Source organism: Colius striatus, chromosome 15 (genome assembly GCF_028858725.1).
Source record: "Colius striatus isolate bColStr4 chromosome 15, bColStr4.1.hap1, whole genome shotgun sequence".
In the NCBI taxonomy this organism is placed as follows: domain Eukaryota; kingdom Metazoa; phylum Chordata; class Aves; order Coliiformes; family Coliidae; genus Colius; species Colius striatus.
The window spans coordinates 20,034,799-20,059,685 of NC_084773.1; the positions used below are offsets into that span (position 1 = coordinate 20,034,799).

The 24,887-nt window shown below is 44.0% G+C and overlaps 1 protein-coding gene across 4 annotated transcripts in view; it reads left to right on the plus strand.

Annotated features, from left to right (window-relative positions):
• Positions 1–202: 202 nt before the first annotated feature.
• Positions 203–24,887, plus strand: part of LOC104562215 (contactin-4) — a 312,159-nt gene continuing 287,474 nt past the window's right edge. For 2 of the 4 annotated variants that reach the window (XM_062008332.1, XM_062008336.1), the window contains exons 1-2: positions 203–285; positions 1,877–2,058. The gene's annotated coding sequence lies outside the window, so the exon portion shown is untranslated. Of the gene's footprint in view, positions 286–1,876; positions 2,059–23,198; positions 23,291–24,887 lie in introns of all 4 variants that reach the window. The other 2 variants (XM_062008335.1, XM_062008334.1) reach the window with 2 other exon arrangements.

The window sequence follows — 24,887 nt, forward strand, 5'->3', positions numbered from 1 at the left end:
AGCAGTGGGCGCTGCCGGGGGCTCCTCCGCCGGGCGCGGGCTCCGCGGGCGGGCTGCGGGGCACCAGAAGGGTTAAGGGCGGCCGCGCTGCCGCGGCTCCTCCGCCCGCCCCCCGCGCACGGCGCAGGTTTGGGAGGTGGGGTTTGCGCGGCGCTCGCCCGGCTGCCGGCCGCTGACGCTCAATGCTGCGGCCGCGGGTGCTGCGGGAGCCGCGCACCTCGGGGCTGCCGCGCAGGGCGGGCAGGCAGCGCCCGCGGAGCACAGCGCATCCCCCGCCCCGCCCAGGTAAGCGCGGCACGGCACGGCACGGCACGGCTGTGCGGAGGGAGGCGGGAGGCAGGTTTGAAAAGAGGGGGGAAAAAATGAAAACGGGAATGAAGAAGGAAACGGGTTGGCGCGAGGGAGAAGGACAGCGCTGGTGGGCTCCCCGGGAAGGGAGATGCGGGTGCGGAGCCCGGGGCGCGGTGGCCGCTGCCGCGGCGCTGCCCTGCGGTGCTCGGCGCGGTCTCGAGGCTCCTTGTCGGGATGCGGGACCGAGCCTTCCCCCGGGCCGGCGGAGCGGAGCGATGGGGTCGGGCAGAGCCGGCCCCGGGTACCGGGAGAGGAGGGAACGGCGGTGCGGGGCGCGGGGATGGGGCTGTGTGCGTGTGTGTCTATGCTGGCGGAGGGATGCTCGCTGGCAGAAATGCATGCATAACTTTTTGCTTGATCCAGCCAACGTTCCTTGTTCGAGTTTTCGCTTCTTTTGCTTTCCTCAGGCTGATGTTGCTTCCGTGTCGTGAGCAACATAATGCAGCATGTTGTTTTATTTATCCCAGACAGGAATGACTTGCTCTCTAAACTACAAATTGAACGATGCCGCTTGCATAACAAGTGGAAATAGTTTGTATCTTACATACTAATTATCCATCACCTTTTAGACTAAGCGAAAGCCGATGGCTTTTTGGTGTGGTGTTTTTTTTACGAGGAGGGTTCAATAAAATAGTCTAATGTCTTACAGCAATGTATTCGTTTTCTCTCGCTGGATTAATGTGGGCAAAGGATTAAGAGGCAGCATGTTGATTAGACACCCTGAGGAGCAGAGAAGAAGGGGAGCATTTGACTACGGAGAGAAGTCAGGTTTCGCGTTTGTGCTTGTACATCCTCCTGTTTACACGGTTCGGTTCAGGATCTGCATCCCAGCCGATAAATCATGTAGATGAGAGCAGAGGCTGGTGTAAGCCTCCCATTCCAATTGCCACACTACTCGTAGGATCGTTTGTGACACGGCGTCTGCTGCGCTCCCTCCCCGCGCGCCGTGACCAGCGGCCGTGGGCCCGGGGATGCCACGAATCGTGGCACGTCCCAGCGGCATCGCGGCTGCCGGAGCCCCTTCCCTCGCTCCTCTTGCAGCTCCGTCCCGGCGGTGCCCGCGGTGCTCCCGCACGCCCGAGCTCCCTGCGCCGCTGCGTGGGGCTCCATGACCGGCGTGGGGTGCGGGGTGATGGAGCCCTGCGCTCAGGAACAACCCCCTGCACCCTCCAAAGCTTTTTCTGCTGCTTTTCTGTCCAGGACACTGATTTTTCTTCTTTTCTGGACCTGAGGAGCTTGCATTTTTACCCGGGCTTTGTAAGTCCCTGAAAACTGCTTAAATGGCTCTTGCATAATCCTTCGAAGTCACCTCCCCTCTTTAATCTAATACCAAAAGGACTTACTTTACATGGCTAATCCCCCTTTTACTTGCTACACGGCCTCATTTGGAGGTGTGCTCACTGCTAATTTCCCCAAAGCAGCCTGCTTTAGACAATGGCTTCTGCTGGTGTGCAGCAACCTCTCCCTCCTGTGCCGAACTCTGGGCAGAGCTGAATACATCTGACAAGATTTTGCTTGTTTTCAGGCGGTGTTTCATCAGATCCCATCAAGTTCACTAACCCTTTGGAGGAAGCCACACCAAAACCTTTGGTTTGTGCGTGTGTTTGCAAAGAGCCACCTCCGAGGGTCTCGGGTGGCGTGTGCCCATGTGCCAGCCAGCCTGCAGGCAGCAGCTGGATGCTGAGGAGGAGCAGGACGTGTCTGCAGGTAGTTGGAGTGGAATGATCCTGGTAGAAATCTTGGAAATGTTCTAGTCCTTCTCATCTGCAGTGGAGTTGAGCTCTTTTCTAGCCCGTGTAGTCTTCCCAGAATTTTAAGCTTGTGCTGCTCGACGTGATGGCAAAATACGTTTCGAATGTGAATGACAGCAGAGCGAAAGCTCAGCTTTGCAAGAAGCCTCACTTCTCCCTTAGCATGTAACCAGTAAATGTGCTGAAACAATTCTGCTTTCAACTTCATACCTGTTGACATTGGTGTCCAGAGCTCCTTAGCCTCTTGCCTGAGCTCACCATGGATTTCTGAGGAGAGGCAAGTGTGCCTTCAGTGTGCTGTGGGTGGAGGGAAGGGGTATGTGGCCACATGTCCTTTCCTCGGGGCCATGGGGACACCTTTAGCCCTTGAAGCACAAGCCCTCTTGCATAGGTGGTCTCCAGTGGGCAGCCATCCTTCCCTGGGCTGGCCTTGGTTGTATTTCCAATGTTAATCCCTCCGTTGCTTGTTTCCTGAGTTGAGTGATGGTTTTTAACCGTCAGCTGAGGTGTTTTTATTGTGGAGCAAAAAATAGCAGCACTGTAAGACAGCAAGCAGCTGGTGAGAGAGCCCACCTTGATTCCCAAACTTGCACCTTCTGATGTGTGAAAATGTTTCTTGTTGATTTCCAGGTTTTTGTATGTATTGAGATGAACATTTCTTTGATTTAAAACACAGTCCCATGTTACCCCATCAGGGCAGGGGTAAGCTCCTGTATGTTCTGCCAAGGATGCAAAACTTCAGAATAATTTTCTGGTGTCATGTAACTTATTTCCCTTGGTGTAGGGAGTTGGCTTTGTCTGACAGTCCTGTGTAGTTCACTTGATTGAAAAATAAAGCAATCAGAAGCAAAGGCAAGGCAGAGATGAAGGAAGGATGTAAACCACGAGGCTGGCAGATCATTGCCTTTTGCATTTTCTCCTTCAGAATTCGGTGTGGTGAAGTGTGATGGGGGTATCTGCTGCCCATGGCTGATCTCCATCGGGGACAAGGGTGGGCAGCTCCTGGGCTGCAGGCAGTGCAGGAGGAGATGCTATTGCTTAAAAATACTCTCCTACGTTTGAAAGTTCATAAATCATCAGAAGTCTATTCTTAGCCATGCTAGATTAGAGCAAGTCTGAGATTTCTTCCCACACCTGCAGGGCTTAAAATGACCCCATAACATCCCTGTAACAGCTGTTGATGTTGTGGGTGACCCTGTTGTTCAGCCGCTTTGTTATGAAGAGGATGGTGCTCAGTGTGAAGAGGGTTTGGTGCAACAGTTGGGGATTTTCCCTCACATGCAGAACGTGGAAGCTTGCTGCTTGGTGCATGAGTGATGTGCAGCCCCTGACAGGAAGGTAATCATAAACACAGAAAAGTACCATGAATCACACGAAATCCACAAATGTCAGCTCTGAAGCACTAATCTAGGCATGCTGCCAAGATTTAAACTTGCACACATCTTTACTGTTCTCTGCTACAGTGGTTGCTCAAATATAAATATGAATATCATGACAGTAGTGATTCATTCTTTTTATTATTAGCAAAGCAAATATATAATGATGACATCCAACTGATTTACTGTTCTGTGCAAGTACACGACTCTTCTCTGTCCTCCACCGTCACCCACCAGAAATGGTGATATCAAAAACTCTTGTGTCAACTCTGCTTGCAGTCTTAGCATAAAAGAGGTTCAGATTTCATTGTGAACCAAGACGACGATGTTTTCAACACTAACTAGGGGTTTGCAATACTGTATGTGTTGTACTTGGGGAAATAACTTCATTCTTTGCTTTTCCCTAGACACAAGCAGTCACTTTTTATCTTAATCTGCAGGATAAAAATCTGTTTCAACAGGACACCGAGAGAAAAAAAGATTTCTTGTAGGTTGGGTTTTTCTGTTTGGTGGGTTAAATCACTGAAAGTCAAACCCTCAGGACCAACAGGGTCAAAGCACTTTGAAGACAATTAATGTGGTGACTTTGTCATATGCATGATGCAAACCGAGGAAAGTAGAACGTTAGGAGCAAGTTTTGACTCTGCAATGTGGATGGGGATTTTTGCTCAGGTGTGTGATTGCAGGGTAGATGTAGCAACATGTGAACTTCAGTAAGGTAAGTGATACACTTATGGCATCATTCCACTCAAACACGTGTTTTGAGGACTGAAGAGAATAATCTCCAACCATTACATTTTAAATATGACTTTTAGAGGGACTTTTTTTTTTAAATGGTATGAAACAACTTAAGGTGTCAAACATGAGGTTCTACCACATTTTTTTCTTCTATTAATTCCTGCAGAAGCATAAATTTCTCAGCAGTTGATGCTCTGTTACTTGAAGACTTTCTGGAGATCTCAGATGTGGCCAAATGTCTTTATTAACGAATATAAGTTTTACGATGTCCAGCACCAAGCTCTCTAAGATGCATTGTCCTATAGGTTAATAATACCATGATGCTACTTCACCACCTTTTCACCTGTCTGTTTTTCCTGAGACTTTAAGCCAGGCTTCAGTAAGACTCAGTGGCCACAGTTGGTGTTAACCATCTTACGTGGGCTTTCCCCATTCACATCTGCAGAGCAAGATGTTGAAAGACCAACTGTTAGGCTTGGCTTTCTCCAGATTTCTTTTAACCCAGGAAGGCAATACAACAGCACTCCCTGCCATGATGGTTCACCTTCCTTTGCAGTCCTGACTCCTCCATCAGTGTTGCTGTACCTCCTGCAGTCTTTCTTGGCAGTCGTTTAATTTCCAGCTTGGTTCCCATCACGCCTGGGATATCCTGAGTTAATGTACTTCTGAGGTGGCTGCTGGAGGAGCATAAGGGACTGCACCCAGACAAGGGGAGGTGGCCAGAGCTGCTGAGACTTGAAATTTTGAGTTTCCAGAAGCTGTTGGCACTTTGTAGCTTTTAAGGAGACAAATTTGTCCTGAGCTGCTTGTAACTCCAGATTGATTCACTCTTCTATATGTTCTATCAGTAGAAGATCTTTTGTCGGCCTCAGTCAAATTCTTTGTTTATAATTTATTTACATAAATGTTTAGCTAGTGAAGAGCTGTGGTATTTAAATCCAATCTACACAAGCTTTAATAGGTCATTTTAGTCAATTAGAAGACTAAGAAAGGGAACAAATAGCATACTTGGTGTTTGTAATGGGAAAACCTGTATTAAGAGTGGTAATTAATTCTGAATAGTACAGAACAGCAGTAACCTACCAATAGATTTTTAACCAAACTGTAAGTGCATGGTTTATTAAACTCTTTTTATGCAGATAACAGAGTATTATTTGGGAACATCATACTCAATTAAACACGTGTCCATCTCTATGCTCCCAGTAATAGGAATGTGAAAACCCAACTAGCCATCTGTGACAGTCCCTAGGATTGCTGAGGATATTCAGTGCTTGCTGCTTTCCCTGCTCCCTGGCTGTATGTTAATGGTTCTCATCTCTCATGTTTACATCCTTCTACCTACAGCTACAGAACTTTGAGCAGAGATCTCTCTTCAGTTTGATCCATAGCCATGGTTTGGGTGATCTCTTTCTTGGGCTCTGTTAATGAGCAATCAGTAGCTCAAACTCTTCTGCTGCTGTGTTTAGTCCCATCTTCCTCCATGCCAGGCTTCTGACTGAGCTGTAGTCTGTTCTCTTGTGCCTTTAGGTAGTCAGAGGCCACTTGCTATCTGTGAGCTAATGGCTAGCCTTAGGGCTTGGGGAAAGCCTATAAGATGTCCAGGTTTTTGTTGGGCAGGTTTCCCTTCCTTGGACTGATAAAATGAGGCTCGTGTTTGAGCCATATTGTCCTGTTAACTCAGCTGTATGTTTGGGCCAGGTTTAAGTCAATAATAGGACAGGTTGTATATTGTCAAAGAACATGTGCTGGGGAGTGAATGGCAAAACAAAAATCCTGGCTAACTGCCTTAGTGCTGAGCTGCTTCCAGGGGGATCTTAGCCCACCCTTGGCTACCTTGGTTTCTGACACCACCAAGTATGAACTGTTGGGCTGGGCTGATGTGCTGCATTGTCCCCCTTTGGACCTTTAGTAGGATCCCCGTATCTTACGTAGCGTATCTATGAGGAACCTGTTGCTGGAGGGCTTCCAGTGGTTCACAGATTCCTTCAATGTGATTTTCCATGATACTGTATTTGATAACACTGTACTTTATGTTAATGGTGTAACCCACAAGAAGCGTTTGAAAGACACGCCGGGCGCTGAGCAGAGGAGGGGTCTTCACCACCCACACAGAGCACCAAATTGCTGTCATCAAGTAAGATTTGGGTTTTGTCACTAATACTTTGTTCTGGTGAAGTGGAGGCAAAAGCTCTGTATCTTCTTGTCATGAATGAAAGGATGGATCTCCTTGGTCTTTGTCTCCCAGTCTTTTGGAAAAAGTAAAAGGCAGAAGGCTTCTGAGCAGCACTCAACACCCAGCTTTTTATAAAGAGAGCTACTTAGCGTAAGAGCAGAACATTTGCCTAGGAGGGTTTTAGTCCAAGGATGACTTTTCATATTTAATTGATCTGTATTGTTCAATTAGGGAGATGTATAATGCCCTCTGTTGTGCATGTATAGCTGCAAGTAGAAATGAATGGAATACGAGGTACAGCAGAAGCACAATTTCAAACCAGATCAGCTCTTAGCAACGTGCAATCCAGGATTTCAGTTCAGACCTTGGGAGTAAATATGGACTGAGTAAATACATCAGATTGTTAACTTTGACATGCAGATTGTTTTGAATTATGCTATTTGTTTTTATTCTGGCCAGCATTCAGTAACCTTTTTGTCCTAAATCGTATTTATAAACATTTCCAGCTCCTGAATTAATGTTGGAAAGTATTTCAGCATGTTAACGCTTGTCTGGAAACAGCTGGTTTGGGCTTCAAAGCCCCCTCTCCACCCCATTGCCTTAATTCTGAGGAATCCCTTCAAAAGAGTATGTCATTTTTGTCCTCGACACATTTCTTTCATCGATCTTATGATTCTCTTTTGACCCACAAAGCTGTTCTGCTTCTCAGCTTACCCCTCATTTTTCCCCACCGCTCTTACACTCGTGGTTATCCGTCTTTACTTAAACAGCCTGATGTAGCAGCTCTTACATTTTGACTGACAGGTAAAACATCTTTTTTATGTGGCTTTTTTATGTGGCTTGCTCAGCATTGCCCTCTCTCTGCTCCTCCCCAGCTCCTTTAGTTTCAGCACAAGGTGATCAAGAGAACAAGAGTGGATCCAACACGGTCAGACTTGCTGATGGAAAGCGCCCATTATCCACGAGGAACAATATTAAACTTTGCAGAAATCGATGCCCACGGGCAGTGAGCACCAAGTTTTGCAGAGAAGCTGTCCCAGAAACTGCAGGGCACAAGGGATAGTTTGTCTGTGTGCAGTTCTGCTACTTGGTGACTTGCAGGAAGGCTTTCTGAGGATGTCCATGTGTCTGTTAAGGACAGCACAGTGTTAATGCAGTACAGAAATCCACGTGGCAGAAGAGATCTGCTGGTTGCTTTACCAGCTCCATTTTTTGGTGGGCATCACACAAGTGTCTTGTGGCAGGTGATAAGGTTTGTGGGCAGAAAGGATGGGCAGGGCAGATGGAAGCCACTAGGCAGCCTCCCCTCGCTCATCTCTGCTGCTGCAGCAATATTTTCATGTTGTTTGCCAACACTTCTTACAATGAATATTAAATGAATGTATCACACATTGTTTTACTGGGGAGACAGAGATGGGAAAAGCAGATTTGGAGTAATGTTAGGCTTAGTAAGGCTGGCTCTCTCCTAGGGAGCACTAGTGATGCACTGGTTTGAGTCAAACAATTACTCAGGTGAATTCAGCATTTGATGGGTCTCTTTTAATTGCAGATGTCAGGGAAAAACACCAGTCAGATACCTCTGAGAATGAAGAGCACAGACCATGGATTGACTCAATATTTTTCTAGTCAAGTGGAAAAAAGGAAGCCTAGTATGAGAGAGCTGGAAAGGTCAAACTAATTTGTACTTGTGTGATAATGGGTAATACCTGTATTGTTTATGAAGCTTGCAAAATCTTTCTGGTGTTAACCACTGTGATGTATCTGATGGTGATTTTGAGAAATTAAAAATGAAGTGGCCCTAATCTGTTTTAGTTTAGGATTCCTTTGAAAAGTTACATATCCTTTACAAGTTAGTTGGGTTGAATTTTGTTCAGTTCTCTTTGACTGCTGTATTCTGAGGGAAAGGAGACAATTTTAAACAAAAAAGATTAAGAGGGAGGCTGATAAGACCGAAAACCTTCCTGTGTTGTGCTGCTTAAGCATTCCAGGTGTGTTCCCCTGGTTGTTTGTTTTGCTGCAGTCTTTTCTGTTTATTTACTAGGGTAAGTGGAAATTTTATATGCATCTACAGCTACTGTTATTAAAATAGGAACAACTGGTGGGCTCTTAGTGCCCCAAACTGCCTTCTGCTGCCTCAGTTACTCAGCCAGATCTGCAGCTTCTTGTAGTAGCCACTGGTAGTAGTGTGAATTTTCCCGGGACTCTGGTTTCTTTCTTGGGAGTGACAATGCTACCAAACTGCATAATTTCCCCTGAAACAATAGGGAGCTATATGGTGAGTCTCTCCTGCCTCGTGTACAGCAGGAAGTGTAGGCTCCAGAGGAATTCATTTGCTAGGCTTATCGCTGAGACATTTAATATCTAGAATGATTTAGTATATCAAATTCTGGAGTTTTGGGCTGAATGTAGCTGCATTCGTCATTGTTGCAGAACCTTGACAGTGAGCAAAAGGTGCTGCAGGGAACCATAACTCACACAGCAAATTAATGGGTTCCTGGCTTCGCTTGCTCAGCTGAAAGGAGGCTGGAACGGTGTGGTCTCAGCGGCCGAGGGCTTTCTGCAACAAGTTTGCATGTCCTTCATCCTGCAGCCGGCCCCGACTGGCGTGTTTTACCCGTGAAGGTGCTTCACTAGGGATGACTTGAAAAGGGGGGAAGAAAAGCCCCAGCTTTTTAGCAGTTGTGGGATCATGATGCACTTACTCTAACAGAAATGGTGCCCATAGGAAAGAAAAGAGCTCGATTGAGAAGGTTTCAAATACTCTTTAAGTTTTATCATGTCTCACTGACAGAAGACTTAAAGCTATGAGCATAGTATATCCAGTCACAGGCCATATACCACCACTGGTAATTTTTGGCACTGGAAAGGGATGTCCATTGCAAGAAGGTGTTTGATCACCTTCAGATGAAGGGTTCTCCCATTTGGATCTCGGCTGACAGACAGCTTTGTCCATAGGCTGCTCTGAGTCCCACATAGGCTGTTCTAAACCAGAAATCTCTTCAGGACTCATAGCAAGAGCCATGTTCTAGACTACTGGCCACAGCAGGGCTGAGCTTTGCAGCTTTCTGGACTTGATTTTACTTTTACACCTTTTTTCCAATTCTGCCATCCTTATCTGTAGATGAACCCAGTTCCTTAAAGGTTCCTTTTCTCTTTTAGCTGCCAAATTACTGGGTGCTCTGCAAGGCAGGGCATAGCCAAGAGATATGGGATGGGGAGAGGTGATGCTCTAAACAGTTTAATTGCTGTGATTTTTAGGCAGGATGGGGTCAGATTGTTTGCAGCAATCAGCAGCTTCTGAAACTTGGATGTGAACTGAAGTTGTTGAGCATTTAATTGGGGAGAGTTGTCTGTGCATTTGGTAACTGGCACAATCACCCTCAAGGGCCTAGAAGTTAAACTTACAGCAATGCCTGAGAAAGCAAATAGATGGAGGGGGATGGATGGCAGTGTGGAGCAGTTTGAAACTGCAGATCAGTTGCACCAAGAGGGCTTGAAAAGATGTGCAGAATTGAGTAGCTGCTAAACAGTGCCATGTCAGGCAGTTTTGTGAGCTCTGAACTTGGAGTTCAGAGGTTCATAAAGACTGTGTTGCTTGCCAGATTAGTCAGCTGTCCAGAGCACCTTTCCAGCCTACTGAGCAGTTTAGTTCACCCACGTTGGCTCCTTGGGAGGATAAAATACCAGCACCCAGATCACCTGTTCTCACTGCAGGTTTACATATGAGCTGGAGATGCCCTTCTCCAGAAGCCAAACCATCATGACTAATATGGCCTTTTACAGTGCACTTTAGGAGATACATGTTTGAAACAGTTTGATTTAAAGCGCTGAAATGGTTGTGTCCCAGCACGTTCCGAGTGTGCTGGGATCATATCACTGCACAGGGTTGTGCTAACAACATGGGATCAAATAGGTTTGGTTAGTGCTTCTCTGTTACCTTCAGCTTGGGGTTGGTTTTGTTTGTTAGTGGGGTTTGAGGTTTTTCTGGTTTGTTTTCCATCTTGATTCTTTGCTTTGAAGAGGAGGTTTCAAGGTCAGCCAGTGTTTTTTCAGCATGTAAGTATAAAGTCTGAACTGTATTGCATGATTGTACCATCTCATCTGCTTTTCTACTTCAATCTTCTGGACCACTGAAGTTAGCAACTTGACAGCATGTGGCAAAAGATGCCAATAATAGCTCAGTAATACCTTCTGGTTTGTTCAATCCCGTGTAAGTGAGAGCTTGCAGCAGAGCTGAACCGCGCACCGTTGGCCAACCTCGGGTGGTATGAATAGAGTCCTTAGAGCAGATTAAGTGATCATCACAGTTCCTGTGCAAACACTGCTTGGAGGAGCCCACTCTGCAATAGCTGGTATAAATGCACAGAAGTGCAATGTTTGTATTGCTGTGCATTTAATTACTTTAGATTTGCTTCTCTGTATACACTTGCCTACACAGCCGTGCCTCTGGGGCTTTGCCTCCTCCTGAGCGGGCTGTGCTGAACAGAAGGGAATGGAAGGTGCTCAGAGAAACTAGGATAGGTGCAGGCTTTGCCACCTCTTGCTTGGGGAGAGGGAAGGCTTGGGAGTTACAGAGAAGGTGGAAAAAGGGCAAAGGGCATGGGGCACAGCAAGAAAACTTCAAAAGGCTAGGAAAAAGATCTCTCCTTTCAATTCTTCCTTTCTCTTCTACTCAAACTCTTATGTTACTTACTGCTTTGGTGGCTCTGTTCACATGGTGGCTTATGCAGGGACTTAAAATTTCAGGTCTTTAATTATCCTTGTGGAAATCTCCTGAGCCAGTTTTGTGCCGTTTTATTGTAGATGAAGAACTGGGACGCACGTGCCAAGATGGTCAGAGATATGTAAGCACTTCTAGTAAGGTCTACTCAAATTCTTTGTATTTTAGGGTACTGAGCTAAAAAAATAATGTTTATGGCAGAGGAGAAATTTTCACACCAACTTCTGTTCTTATCCCCCATGAATTGCATCATAACCCAATCTTATGCTTAAAACAGATTTAATTAGTTTTGTATCTGTGCTTTTGCTTTGGATCAGACCTTCCCAGCTGCATGGGATTCAGAGTCTCTCTGAACACTTGCTTTATAAGTACCAATAACTGGGACTAAGTATAGTTTTGAAAACACATTCCAATATGATTTAGCTGCCTCAAACATTATGAGGAGACCTAAGCATTCGCAGAGAAATACTTGACAATATCTGTGCTAACGTAATGTCATCCATTAGTATTGTGTAAAATATCCTGCAATATTTAAAGCCAACTGCAGTGAATCCTCTGTAACTATACTGACAGTATCTAAATTTAGTAACTAATTAAGTTCTGTGGAACAGAAGAATGCATTCTCCATTGCAATCTACTTCGTGTAAGGACAAAGATTATGCCTATTATCTATACTTCTATTTTTATACAGTGTAGCGTATTTATATATATAAACTAGATACCTATGTTTTCTGAGCTTCTACAGCTGTATTTCAGCATCTCTGCTGAAAAGGAGCTGGGGATGGTGAGTGATGCAGACTGAACATTGAGGCTCAGCTGCCTTCAGGTCTGGCCTGTGGCCACGAGGCTGAGAGAAACTGGCAGCCCTCCCTCTGCATTTGTTAGTCCACATCTGGGCCCACTGTGTGGCTGGTTGGTTGCTGATGGAGGTGGCTGAGCTCAAGGACCATGCCCTGGGCAATGGGGCCTGGATTTGTCCTGACTGTCTGCTCAGAGCATCCTTCGTCCATCACCAGAACGACTCTTTTCACTGAAAAAGCCAATTCAGGCATTTTCTTTTCCGGCTGCTTCATTGATGGAGCCTCTGGCTGTGGAGGACTCTGGCTTTACGATCGTGATGAAATTAAGAGTGTACCCAAGCCCTTACAGGATCTGGGCCAAACACTTTAAATAATTGATGGACTGCTTTATTTCGTTAGCCTTCTAAAGTAAACTGAGTTCAGATGAACATGAGCTGACTTAGATGTTTAGTTGGGAAGAAAAAGCCCTTTGAATTGCACTGATTTCCCACAGGATTAACTTGGGACCAGAAGAAATAACTTCTTCAGCTCTCTCTACCCAAACACGGGGTTTTTTTTCCCCTTTTCAGGCTGTTTGGATTCTTTGTAGGAAAAAAACAAGAATCCTTTCAAACAGAGAATCCAAAACAGGGAGGGAGGGAAAGTTTCCATCAGTATTTGTGAACTCAGTTGGCCAGCTGTCCCAAGGATATTTTGATTTTGCAGAGTGTGTGTCTCTGTGATTTTTGTAAATGTTGATAAATTAATAATGCAACTGGGATAGATGGGTTTCCCATAACACCTACCAATGAGTGTGAGACCATGCAGAGGAACTGAACGTTACCGACTCAAATATGGTGTAAGTTGAGAAGAAAAGGCAAATGGAGGCCAGAAAAGTAAACAGCAGAAGGAGAAGCAGATAATGAGTGTCCATGTTTTGATTGCTAAATGGTATTGTGGTCTTGTTAGACTGGTTTGTAGGAAGGATGTCATTTGTACGGGCAGGATATGGAAGAAAGTACAATTAGTTTGTTGAAAAAAAGAAGCAGGAAATGTGTGTCCGTTTTGGTTGGCTCCTCATATTCCACTTCTGCAAATGGCTAAATGTATTAGCTGAACAAAAGAAGTGTGGCAGAAATAGCAGAGTTAGGCTGGGCTTCAGGAGGAGGAAGCTGCATGAGAAAAAAGGATGTGGAGTAGTCCAGAGAAGTGTCGCTTTATGGAAACTTCCCTTTGAGTGATTTCTCCAGTGAAAACGTCAATGAAACAGGACACTCTTGAGAATTAATTGATAAGACTGTTTATTTTTACTAATGATACAGCATAACAAATGACTAAAAATTCTAAAAGCTGCATTAGACAAAGAGGTTCATAGCAGAAAATGTGCTTTGATCCAAAATGCCTTCCCCCCCCACCCCCCCCCTTTTTTCTCAAATCCTTTTGCTCTTTGGGTCATATTACACATCTAAACACTTTCTTATCCTTTCCTGAATCTGAACATGGTTAGAAATTGTAAAACTGCCCCTGAGGTGACTTTGATACCTTTGGAAAGGGAGTAGAGTGGTGGTGTGTTAATAGCACGAGTGGGCTGGGCTGCTGATGCAGCTCTCAAATGTGACAGCACGTTGGCGCAGACACCCGTTATCAGTGGTCACGGCTGAGTTTCATAAAGCCTTAAGTACCTTCCACATGCTAGCAACACTGCTAACACAAATATAAAAGCACTGTAAAGTTTTTTTTTAAGACCAATATTTGTAGCTGAAAATGAATTCCTGCTGTTGTCAACCCATTCATTTCCTTCTTCGTGGGGAAAAAGGAGATTCATTCTTCTGCCATGAAGGTTCCCCCGTCCGTTCATCTGCTTAACTGCTGTCACTCATCCCCTTCCTTTCTGAACCTTATCATTTCGTATTCTTGATATTGGATTTGATCCATCCATCAGCTGTCAGTAACTTGTCAGAGACCCTGGACAGTTGCAGATGCATTTTCTGTGCAAGTCCTGCCAGAGGAGAGAGAAGGGAGAATCACAGACTGGATCTATTTTTGCTGAACGTCGTCTCCAGATAAGCCTTTTGCACCACTTTCCTCCAAAACACAACCTGAGGATTTGTTATGGGCAATTTTGGATTTGTGAGGAGTTTATGTGTTTATTTCTCTGGATAGATAAACACTCCTATTTCAGAGTGTTTTGACAAAACACATTAAGGAAAATTCTGCCGTGAAATACACAAATAAAAAGGAAGGTAAAACTTTGCTGGCTGTATTTGTTCATCCGAACTTGATGATAACACTTACAGAGATGTTTCCATGCTGAAAGTAGAAAAATCATTTGAAAACTGTTTTCTTTTGTGGTTTTGCTGCTCCTGGTTTTAGTGGTTGCTGTTCTGTATATTCAACAGTCATTACCCACACCTTCTAGCTTGTGAATACATTTACATGTTTTAAATCAGCATTATCAGGGAAAAACCCATGATTTGCCCAGGGCTGCTTATGATCCTTTATTTTTAAGTGCTGAAATGCTCAGGATGTCTTCCAGTGGGATCTCTCAGAAAGGTCTCTTCTAGCAGACAGCTTTGCTTATTTTATAACTTTGTGTATTGATCCGTTACATCACCTGTTTTTTACGCACATAGATTATATTTCAGCTCTGTTCCTTCTTCTCTACTGAAAGTACAAAATGAAAGCCTGGTAGCAGTTTCTTGCTTTATTAATGTTTTTCCCCTGTTGGAGCCTCATGTAGCACATTACTTCTATGTTTACCAAGCACTTTTTCCTCTATTTTTTTTTCTTGAATGGAAAGATTCTGACTTGGAAGCAGTAAATTTTTAATACAGAGTATTCAGAGCAGTTCTAGTAGGCAAACCAATGCATCCAGGATGCAGGTGGATTTCCTGCATCGCTCCCAGCAGCTTTCCCTTACGAAGCAGCTCCTGCTGCAGCCAGGCCCTGCGCATGTCGCACAAGTGTGACACGAGGATGCTTGTGCAGGGTCATGGTCCCTCAGTCCTGACTCCATACATGAAGCACTGGTGATGAGTCTGCCGATATCCTTTGGTTCTCAGTTTGGCATCAGTATTATTTTCATTCCCTTAGGAGAGAAAATGTCACAGTGTCATCCTGAGAGCCCATTACTCCTCTGTGCCCTTCTCCAGGTCGTTCCTGTGTCAGTCGTGGGAGGCTGCAGCCCGGGGACTGTGCTCCTGCCTGCTCTCAGTCCCTGGAATCACGCCAGTTGTCACTTTTTGCATTGTTTAATTTTAGTCCTATGCTGAAATCCTGTTCTTCACCCATCTCAAGTAATTAATTGGTCCAATTTCCACTTTAAATTTAACTAGAGCTCACTCAAACTTTGCTAGCCCTGCCAAAGTGCTGACATGTGTGTTACCAGATATTTGTTATGAAAGTCTTTCAAAATAATTCACAGATAAAAGTCAAGTACAGTGAACAAAATGCTGAAAATAATGAGCCCTGAATATTTAGTTGTGGTGATGAATAATGGAGACTGTGTTCTGGAGAGAAAAAGAGGAGGCAGGAGTATTATTAATGTTCCTTAAACCCCTTTGCCAGGCTGTTGGTTTTGGCCTTTCTACAGGAGACTCTGAGCATCTCACAAAGCAGTGAAGTCTGTAAGTAAGGAGATGCTGTATGATGTGATTATTAACTACCTGGACTTCTGAAAGACCTCAGACCTTGTTGAGCTGGTGCCTTGGGGCAACATCACCCTGCTGAGTGGGCGCAGTTCACTAAAGATGAATCTGAAGCTTTTATCCAGTATACACAGCATCTTTCTGCTGATAATGAAGAGAAGATGTGAAAAATAAGGAAGTAAACTCTCTGTCTTTACAACCTGTCACGTCTGATGTCGAGGTGGTCCCGTTGTCTGTGTGCTCAGGGGGCAGTCGTGCGGTGGCTGTGTGGCATCGGTGCCGCTCCTCTTAGGTGCTGTCCCTTTAAATGACTGCCACTGTTGTCTGACAACGTTTAAAACATTACCTTGTGAAATATTGCCTGTTTAATATATGTTTCTGTGTGATTTGACAAATGGATTTCTTCAGATTAATGAGGAAGAGAAGCTAAATGAGTTAGTAAATGTTAATGTGTCCGTGTTCCTCCTAGATAACTAGTTGCCCTTGGGACAGTATCAATAAGTGGCATTTATGTGATATTATGAATGTGTTAATTATGTGTAGACAAAATAATGAGTAAGCAAAGGTCAAGGACAAATGCAGTTTCCCCAGAAATACACATCAAAAGAGCTTCTAATATTTAAGTCATTACCATTATTGAATATTCAGTGTAATTTAAATGATGTGCATGTTTTTTCATTGCTTATGTTTTTAGGCTAGAAGATACTGAGCAACTTCAAGGGCTGTGCAAATGTTTTGTGACAAAATGCAGCAAAGCTTCAGCAGTGGCTGGACTGTATTTTCTACATACATTGGTTAACTGCCAGGTGGAATTTGGGATTGATTTCTTGTTGGAGATGTAACCTTGTGATGGCTTTTTTTCTGAATCTGAAATGAAGGAAATGAAAACCTGGCCATGCTGGCTGTTAAACTGCTGAACCTTGAAACTCAATGCAAGTCACAACAAAATGCTCCTGAGACCATAAATACCCAACTTTGCCCATCTTCATTGGGCTGTTTGTTATCAATGCACTTTGGAAAAGGGATGCTGCTAGCACGCTGGAGATGCCAGTCTTTGCTTTTGTACCAGGAAGCCGTAAGTGCAAATACCCCTTCCGAAATCCAGTGGTTTTTGTGACACGAGGCAAGAGGGAAAACCTAACTGATCAATACAGCCATTAATTAGAAGGAAAGGTTCACCCATGATTTTTTACATCTAAACTTTTATGTATTGACATTTGGCAAAACGGTTAAAAAGTCAATAAGGATCTAAAAGTTACTGTACAGTTGGGTTGCTCTCTGAGAAATAGCAATTAAGCCTTCTCTGTCTCCCAGGACCTCCTCTCACGGGTGTCTGGAAGCATCTCACTACCAAACAAGATGCTGTTCATATATGAAATATTCATGCTATGACATCAAAACATGCTGCATATTATTTCAGTACAGTAGGCTGAAATTAGATTCGCATTTTATTTTCCTTATAAATGCCTGTCAGAGTTGCTAAATCAGTTTGTCTTTGCTGTCTTGAGATAGTGTCAGCTTGAATTTCCTTCATGCTGCATATTGTTTTCGGCAAAGACACATGACTTCAGTATTCAAGATGGAGTGCCTTCATTTAAAGGTGAAAAGTCCCAGCAATTAAGGATTATTTGGTTGTTGGACCACCTTTAAAGTGACACAGAAGCTACCAAATCCTGATGCATTGTGATCTTTCTTTCCCTGCTGGTGCAGGTATCAAGTATATAGTGCATTAGATATTATTTAAGGGTTGTAGGGTATATAACAAGACATTCTGGAGTCTAGTGCTGGTGAATGCAGATGAGCTTCGAGTACTGGATTATATGAGTTCCTTGGTACAGCTGAGGAAAGATCAGATAGTTACAGCAGTTCCAGCTGCTCTGCAAGTGTCAAGCTTAGGTTGTGGATGCCTGGTCCACGAGGCACGGGCACCTGCATCGTTCAGGATGGGTCAGTGAGTCTGAAAGGAAATGGGCAGAGACTTGGTCTTTACCTGTCTGTGAGCTGTCTGTCATGGTGGTGGCATGACACAAAACCCGACGAGCAGCTGTGCCAGGCTCCCACAGACCACTCTGACATGCAGAAGGATCTGACAAGGCTGTGACCTGGTCTTTCAAATCAAGAAGCAGGGGAATTAATTCACTGTTAGCTTTTTTTGGCACTGTAATATTACATTCATGCATAAATAATCTCATCTTAGTTATCCCCTTGCTAAAAAAAAACAGCTTCTATCCCCATTTTACCAGACATTTGCATTAGAAATATCCCATTAGGGAAGCTAAACATGCCTGAAAACATCTATTGCTTTCTTCCCTGCCTCTGTCCTGCATTTTTGTCACCCGGCCTGTGCCTGGAGTCCTCTTGCCTGCAGGCATCGCTCCTGACTGCCCTGGGCAGCCACCTCTGCACAGGCTGTCAGCTCCAGCTCCAGGGCCTCAGGATTTGGAAGACACGGTTCTTCTCAGAAGCCACTTTCAATATTTTTACTTCTTTTTTCCCCTTAAATTAAACCCCAGCTTTTTAAACATTATCTTCCCCTTTTTCCACTTTACAACTACCCCAAGTGTGCTGCTGAAGATTTTAATGCAAAAGTGCCACTGTCTTGTGATTTTTCACTTGGTCTTTTAACATAATTATTTTTAATTACTACCAGTATATTTTGTAAATGAAAGTTTTATGGTTTGTTGACATTGCTGTTTTCATTGATTGAATGTTATCATAATATCATCCAGAATACATAATAACACAGGCTACATAAATAATAATATCGTTAATTTCATTGAATGTAATCCAAACAACACTAGCAAAGCCTTCAGATTACTCTCAGCAATAGCTCCTGGGATCTCCAGTAAGTCTGGAGTGAGGCATTAGAGGCTGTGAGATGAACAGGCCCAGCACAGCTCCTGCCAGGCATTTGCTCCCATGTTTGTGAAGGGCTTTTGTGAGGTGCCACACTGGCTCCTGCACCCCTGTGTCTAACTCATCTCTCGTAATTTGTCTCCTGCTGTATACCCTGATATCTTTTCAAGATCCCTGAAGTGCCTGTGTGCTTCCTTGGCGTGCTCCCAGTTGTTTCCAAGGACCTGCTTTTAAGATAAAATCGCATCTGCAGAGCTTCAGCCTCGCCAAAACCTCCGTAGCGCTCTTTGAAAAGAGCGAGGCTCTTGTGATGAGCTGCTTCATTTTCCATTAGGAGACACTTTCCAAAAAGATTTTTTTGAATGATTTCTTGATAGCTGGCAATCTCCTGAATCATTTCTTCCACAGAAATTGTTCTTCAAGGTGTTTTGTTCCTGTAACTGCTGTGCCCAAGCTTGGTTTGTCACAATTTCCAGTCTGTAACTCGGAAAGCAGTGGTGCCTGTGGGTCTGGCTGAGGGGCTGGTGCTGTGGTTGTTGCTCTGAAATGGTGGGCAGGTCACCTCATTTTTCTGTGCCTATCTATTTTCCTGCCTCCCTTTTTGGGTTCTTTTTGTCTGTTCCTTTGGGGTCTGATATTCTTTGAGCTTGAACGGCGTGGCTGACCTGAGCTCTGTTTTAATCCAATGACAAATAGTTAATGTTGGAGGTTTAGGTTGACAGCAAGCCACCTTGGAGTGTCAGACTGCAAGACTTTGGTTTCCTTCTATAATCAGATAAGGAGCAGATATTTCCTGTAAATCCTCCCCTAGTGTTCAAGTCATACCATTAGAGCATTAAGTCAGATACATGACACCCAATTTCAGAGTAATTCCTGAGGAAAAAGCACATTATATTTTTTTAATGGGCTTCCCAGGAGTTATTTTGTTTCTTCCTGATGAATATGAATTCCAGTGAGTTCATCTGAATTCTGACCTTCAAACACACAAAGGCTTTTTTAGTGGAAGAATATGGTCTTTAAAATGACATACTGTCCACACAAACGTCTTCCTCCCTTCCCTTCAAATCCCCTTAGAGTGCAAGAATAGAACTGTCACAAATGTTCCTGAAATTCATTTGTGTGTTTATTATGAACTACTTGCATCCTAAAGAAATACTATTGATGCCAACTAGTCCAGTGCTGACTTTCCTTTCCAAATGGCTGTGTTTGGATCCCGTGCTGCGTGCAGTATCGTTGCCTCTCTTCATCTCCTTTTCTTCTGATTGCCAAGTAACATCAAGCACATCGGAGAAACTTCTTGTAATGTACTGTGTAGCTCACTATAACAGCCTTTCCCAAGCACCTTGGTTGAATAAATATCCATTGAATAACTAGAGAATGCATTCATATTCTTTTTATTTTGATTTATGTTCTATCTTCCTATCTGTGCATCTTCAAGAGTAATTGCCAGTTTTCACCTCCTACAGAGAAAGTACAATAGAGCTGAAGAATCAGTAAAATCTGCTCTGTTTCTCTCTCTCTCCCTTTTGTAAGGGAACTTTTATATTCTTACCCATGCATACACTAATAATTTGCAAACTGCAAATCATAACCTCATTCTCAGCTGGACTTGCTGTAAAAAGCTTCTTGTATGCTTTGTGTTTCCTTTCCTCGTGATGCTTGCCAACTGGAGACCTCTACATATGGCCCGTTCCCCTTTATGAAGTCAGTCCAACTCGGACGTGGTAAAGGTATCCCAGATGAATGTGAAGATTGGGTCCATGTTCCTTGTTATAGCCATCATATTCCCATGCACTGCTGATCTGATAGCGGCCAGACTGCATGTCATGCATTTTAATGATGCTGCCAGTACAGCATCTCTCCAAGGATTACTGCGTGGTCTCCCTGAGTGGCAAGTTCCTTTCTGTCACCTGATACAGGACACTGTTAGGGGGGACTGCAGTGTGAAATCTCTCTGCATGTTGGTAACATGCCGCATTAGCTTTGAAAACACTCTTGAAGCGCTGGCTGCCATCCCTCTGCAGGGACCTTTTCTTAATCTGAACAATAATAAGGTCAGTTGGGTGCAGCAGGACTTTTCCATCAATTAGTTCAGTCATGCTTCTAACAAGCCATATATAATCATGCATGTTTAACCTGCAGGTTATGTGGCCTAGCTAGCTGTGTGACCTACAGATCACAGAACTGATAATTTCTTATTTTGTAAGAGGAAAAATACATCAAGATTTCCAGATGAGTTGTCCTGTGTTATGCATTCGGGTTCCTGCCTAGCTCCTAACCAAACTGCAGAAGTAAAGCACCTGGAATCTGGACCATCGTGCCTTCATCTCCTACCTGAGCCCTCGGGGAAATGAAACCAGGTGCACACTTAGCTTGTGAGCCTTTCCTTTCCATATTAAGCAAAATCCAAGCTCCAGGTGACTTAATGGGTTGATGAGCATCTCCTTCACTGCAGACATCTGTGGAGAGCAAGACATGTGAGTCTGGGAGTTTTGCTGACTTCTGCATTTGACATTAGTTCACTTCTTATCTACAGCACCAAGATGCACCAGGCTTTGGCTTTGAAGGGTTTGGCGTAAAAGCTGTGACACAGGCTAGAAAGTATTTTCAAAGCCATTGGAGCGTTTGGTTTGGATTTATAAGTTACTAAAAATGAGCTAGACGGTTATCATTTGAAAATAACAACTTTTCTCATAGCAAAATGGCATGTTACGTGAGCCTGCAATAGTTCTGCATCTTCGTGACTATCAGCAGGGAAAAAATAGTCAGAAAATTACCGTTCTACTTGAAATTCACTATCTCTGAACACCCTAAAAATCCTAAAGATCTCATTTATGGATGCACTCAAGGATGCTTAAGCAAGAAACTCCTCCAGTTTTTCCTTTGTTTATGCACTTTCCATTGGAACCACGTTTCAAATTTGTGAAGCTTACATATGTCGTTGTGGGGTGGAAAAACTTCCTTCTGAGAGAATTGAGACCTCGGTTTCTAATCATCCTTCTGGCACCATTTTTATTTTATTGAGGAAATAATAAATATTCAGCCATTTAGACTACCAAACTGTCCTCCTTTTGCAATGTGCAATTGTAGTTTTAATCAGTACATGCTTTAACAACCCTAGGAGGAATTCATTATTTCTGTTGGCACAGCATGGTGTACTTTCCCTTTCCACTTGAAATACATTTCTTGCTATTTGCAGGATGAACTTGGAAAAGTTTAATTATAAAGTGAAAAAGAAAGGGTCATAAACTAGAAGCAAAAAAAAAATCTCAGCTCTTGGGGGATTGATGTTTTAAATGACTTTAAACAGTTGAGGTTGGCCGTGATGTTCTGAGTGCTTATACCAAAGAGCAAGTTTACCGTTCTCTTCCTACGCTGCACTGCCATGGCACTGCTTAATTTAACAATGAATGAACTGTTATCTGTTGAAGTTCTGACTTTTAGGGCAGGTACATTTAAGCTAAATTGTCCCATCAACCGAGCTGCATCTCTCAGAGTCCTGGAAGTCGTTAGAGCAGGGCTAAAATCGAGACTTGATACGAGATTACTGACCGCACACAGGCTGTACACCAACCCTTCCAGCTGCTTCACGTCATCCCGAATCAGCAACATGCAGCCCCAGAATGACTGATAAAACCTATGCTCAACACAGGCACTAACACAAGAAGAAATAAACATCATTACAAGGTCAATGTAGCTAAACTGGCATCCTCACTGTATTATAAGAGAGTAATGAGAAGCACCTTCAGCCTCAAACAGAAGTCAATAGAAAATCAACAAACAGCTACCACAGACATCCTTTTTTCTAGCAGGAAGCGAATACAACAGGCAGACACTCTGGAATAACACAAATATACACACAGAGGCACACACAACCTTTAAGAAAAGGACAAACACATTCCAGTAAGCGGCAAAACCACCCACTGCTGTTATTTTATGAATAGATGGTAGATTTGCCTCCTGTATGTTGGTGAAATAATGAAAAAATGCCGGGATTTTGAAGGCGTAAAATTGCAGACAATTTATGTTTATGGCTGTAGACGGCCACACAAGTGAAACTAAATTAAGTGCCGGATGGAGCTAAGAGGAGAGGGAACCAGAAATGCAAGTGAAAGATAAGGTTGTAGAAATTTCTCCCTCCTAAGCTAATCAGAAGTAAGTCTCCTTTTGGCAGCAGCATGGAGAACGTTTCAGCTACCAGGGATGGAAATGACGTGGGGTAATTATGTCAGAAATAACAGCAGAGGGTGTGTGCGCTGACTCAGAAAATTGTCACCTGCCTCCTCACTCTGTCACCCCCAGCGTGGGGTACCCACTGCTGCCTGTAATGCACAGTTACTCTGTCTGGGAGGGGGGGCAAGCTCAGTGATTAATTGTGTGTAATACCTACCATGGAACATGGTATTCAAAATGTAATCACTCTAATTTGCAATTGTAAATCTCCCGTTATCAATTAATTTACATTGTACAAGTAACCATCTGATTATCTTTGTGCATAGCTGTATTTACACTGCCATTTAATTGTGAGTAATTAGCATGTAATTGTGTATAGTTATTTATACCTTGTAAAGAAAGTGATGTATTTGTATGTAGTTAAAATAATTGCAGTTGAGAGCAGATCCTGTGATTTTTCTTCCTTTTCAGTGTGCCTAACAGTTCCTATGGCCAAAATTGCTGTTGTCTAGACAAAGTTGGGTCTCGTTTGGATGCGTTAGGTTAGCTTTCTGCTAGCTTAGGAATGCAGAACAGCGTTTTGCTTTTGGCCTGTGTTGATTTTCCATTTTAGAGTATTTTCTCTGTCTCCTAGTGGTGACCTGGCCCTCCTCCTTCAAAAGAGAATTTGTAACAGGAGTGCTGGCTCTCTCGAGTTGGAATCCCAGAGCAACCCATGAGCAAGTGGTGAGACAGTGACCTCCGTTCTTGGCATGGATGAGTGCTTTCCATGTAGCAGCTCTAACAAAAAATATGACCCTATTACAGTAATACCTACTAAGGGTATACTTTATGAATGCCATCAAGGGCAATGGTGGCTTTCATGTCCAGTACTAGTAATGGTAATTTTGTTCTCCTCGCTGCTATCCACATTCTCTCAGTCCTTTGTCACCTCACTCTGATACCAGACTTCACAGTCACAGCTCCTTTCTTGCCATCGCATCCTTCAGCCTACAGCATTTGTGCTTTTAAAAGAAATACAGTATTTTCTGAGCATTACCATAACAGAGGATCTCTGTGATCCAGCTAGGGGCTTTTGTCCCCCCTGACATGTAGCAGAAAGCGTACCTTGGGTTTATAACAGCTCTGGGAAAAGGCTTTGCTTTGGAACACGTGCTGCATGCTGGCTGCTGGGAAGGGGTTTGATGGAGGAGGGAGATGCCCCATGCTGCTGCTTGCTCAAGGACAGTTCATTAGCATTTGCATTTCTCTAATCTGAAGATGTGGGAGAATATTTGGGATTCAGAAAACAGCTTTTGAGTGGCAGGAAGGACGATATTCTCTCATGGGGTAGCCCGTGTCTCTTCTTGGGCTGGAGCAGCTGGGTGCCTTGGTAATGAAGGGTTTTTTTCTTTGCTTTGCTGGTTAGACCTCTGAGTTTAGTAAAAGATTTTATGTCTGCTCAAGGGAGAGTATCTTTTCACTTCTCATTGCTGTTTCTGCATTTAATAAAATAGCTCCCAGCCGTGCCCCTGTCAGACTCATATTGTCTGGAAATGTTATGCCACAGCAATCATCTCATTGCTGGGACTGATGGAGAAGCTCCAAAAGGTGCCTCTCCACTTAAGTGAATGGTAGGCAGCATCAAAGCCACACTTGAACTCCAGTCTGCTTTTCCATTTAGCATTTTGCCATCCCAACGTTTTCATGCAGGTCCCGTGGAAGGAATAATATGTGTTAATAACACACCATGTACCTATTCAGCAGCCAACCCTTGACTGCAGAGCAGGTTTGCCCATGTTCCCTCCTTCACCTGCTCCCCCTGAGCACAGCTGGGAGGGCAGAAGCACACCTGAAGTGAGGTGGGAGGAGACAGAGCTCTGCAGGAGCTCATTAGAGGTGTCTGGCAGAGAGCCTCAGGCTCTGCCTGTAGGACCCCATGGAGGAGCAGAAGGGACCCCAGAGCCTGCCCAGGTGAGTTGGTAGAGGGCTCCTGGGGGCTACTACAGGCCTTGCTGCCCTGCTCAGGGAAGGCTTGTGCTGTCAAAAGGCTTTTGGGAGTTGTAGAAGATGGTGGATGAAGGCTTTTGTTTGAAGGTAGCATCTGTTTTTCTAAGGGTGAAGCCCAGGGTTGGGTAATTGCTCTGGTCAAAATGCATTGTGAGGCTGTGTGTGCATTTGTGTCTGTACTGAGCTCTGTTTCTCATAACTTCATTTCCTTCACCCTGAATTCACCTGTGCAACTCCCTTGGTAAAACTAATGTTATTATGTAGATAACACTCTGGTTCCTGAAGATGTGAGTGTGTACCTGGAGTTAATTACTGGCTTGCTGCTTGGTGTCCT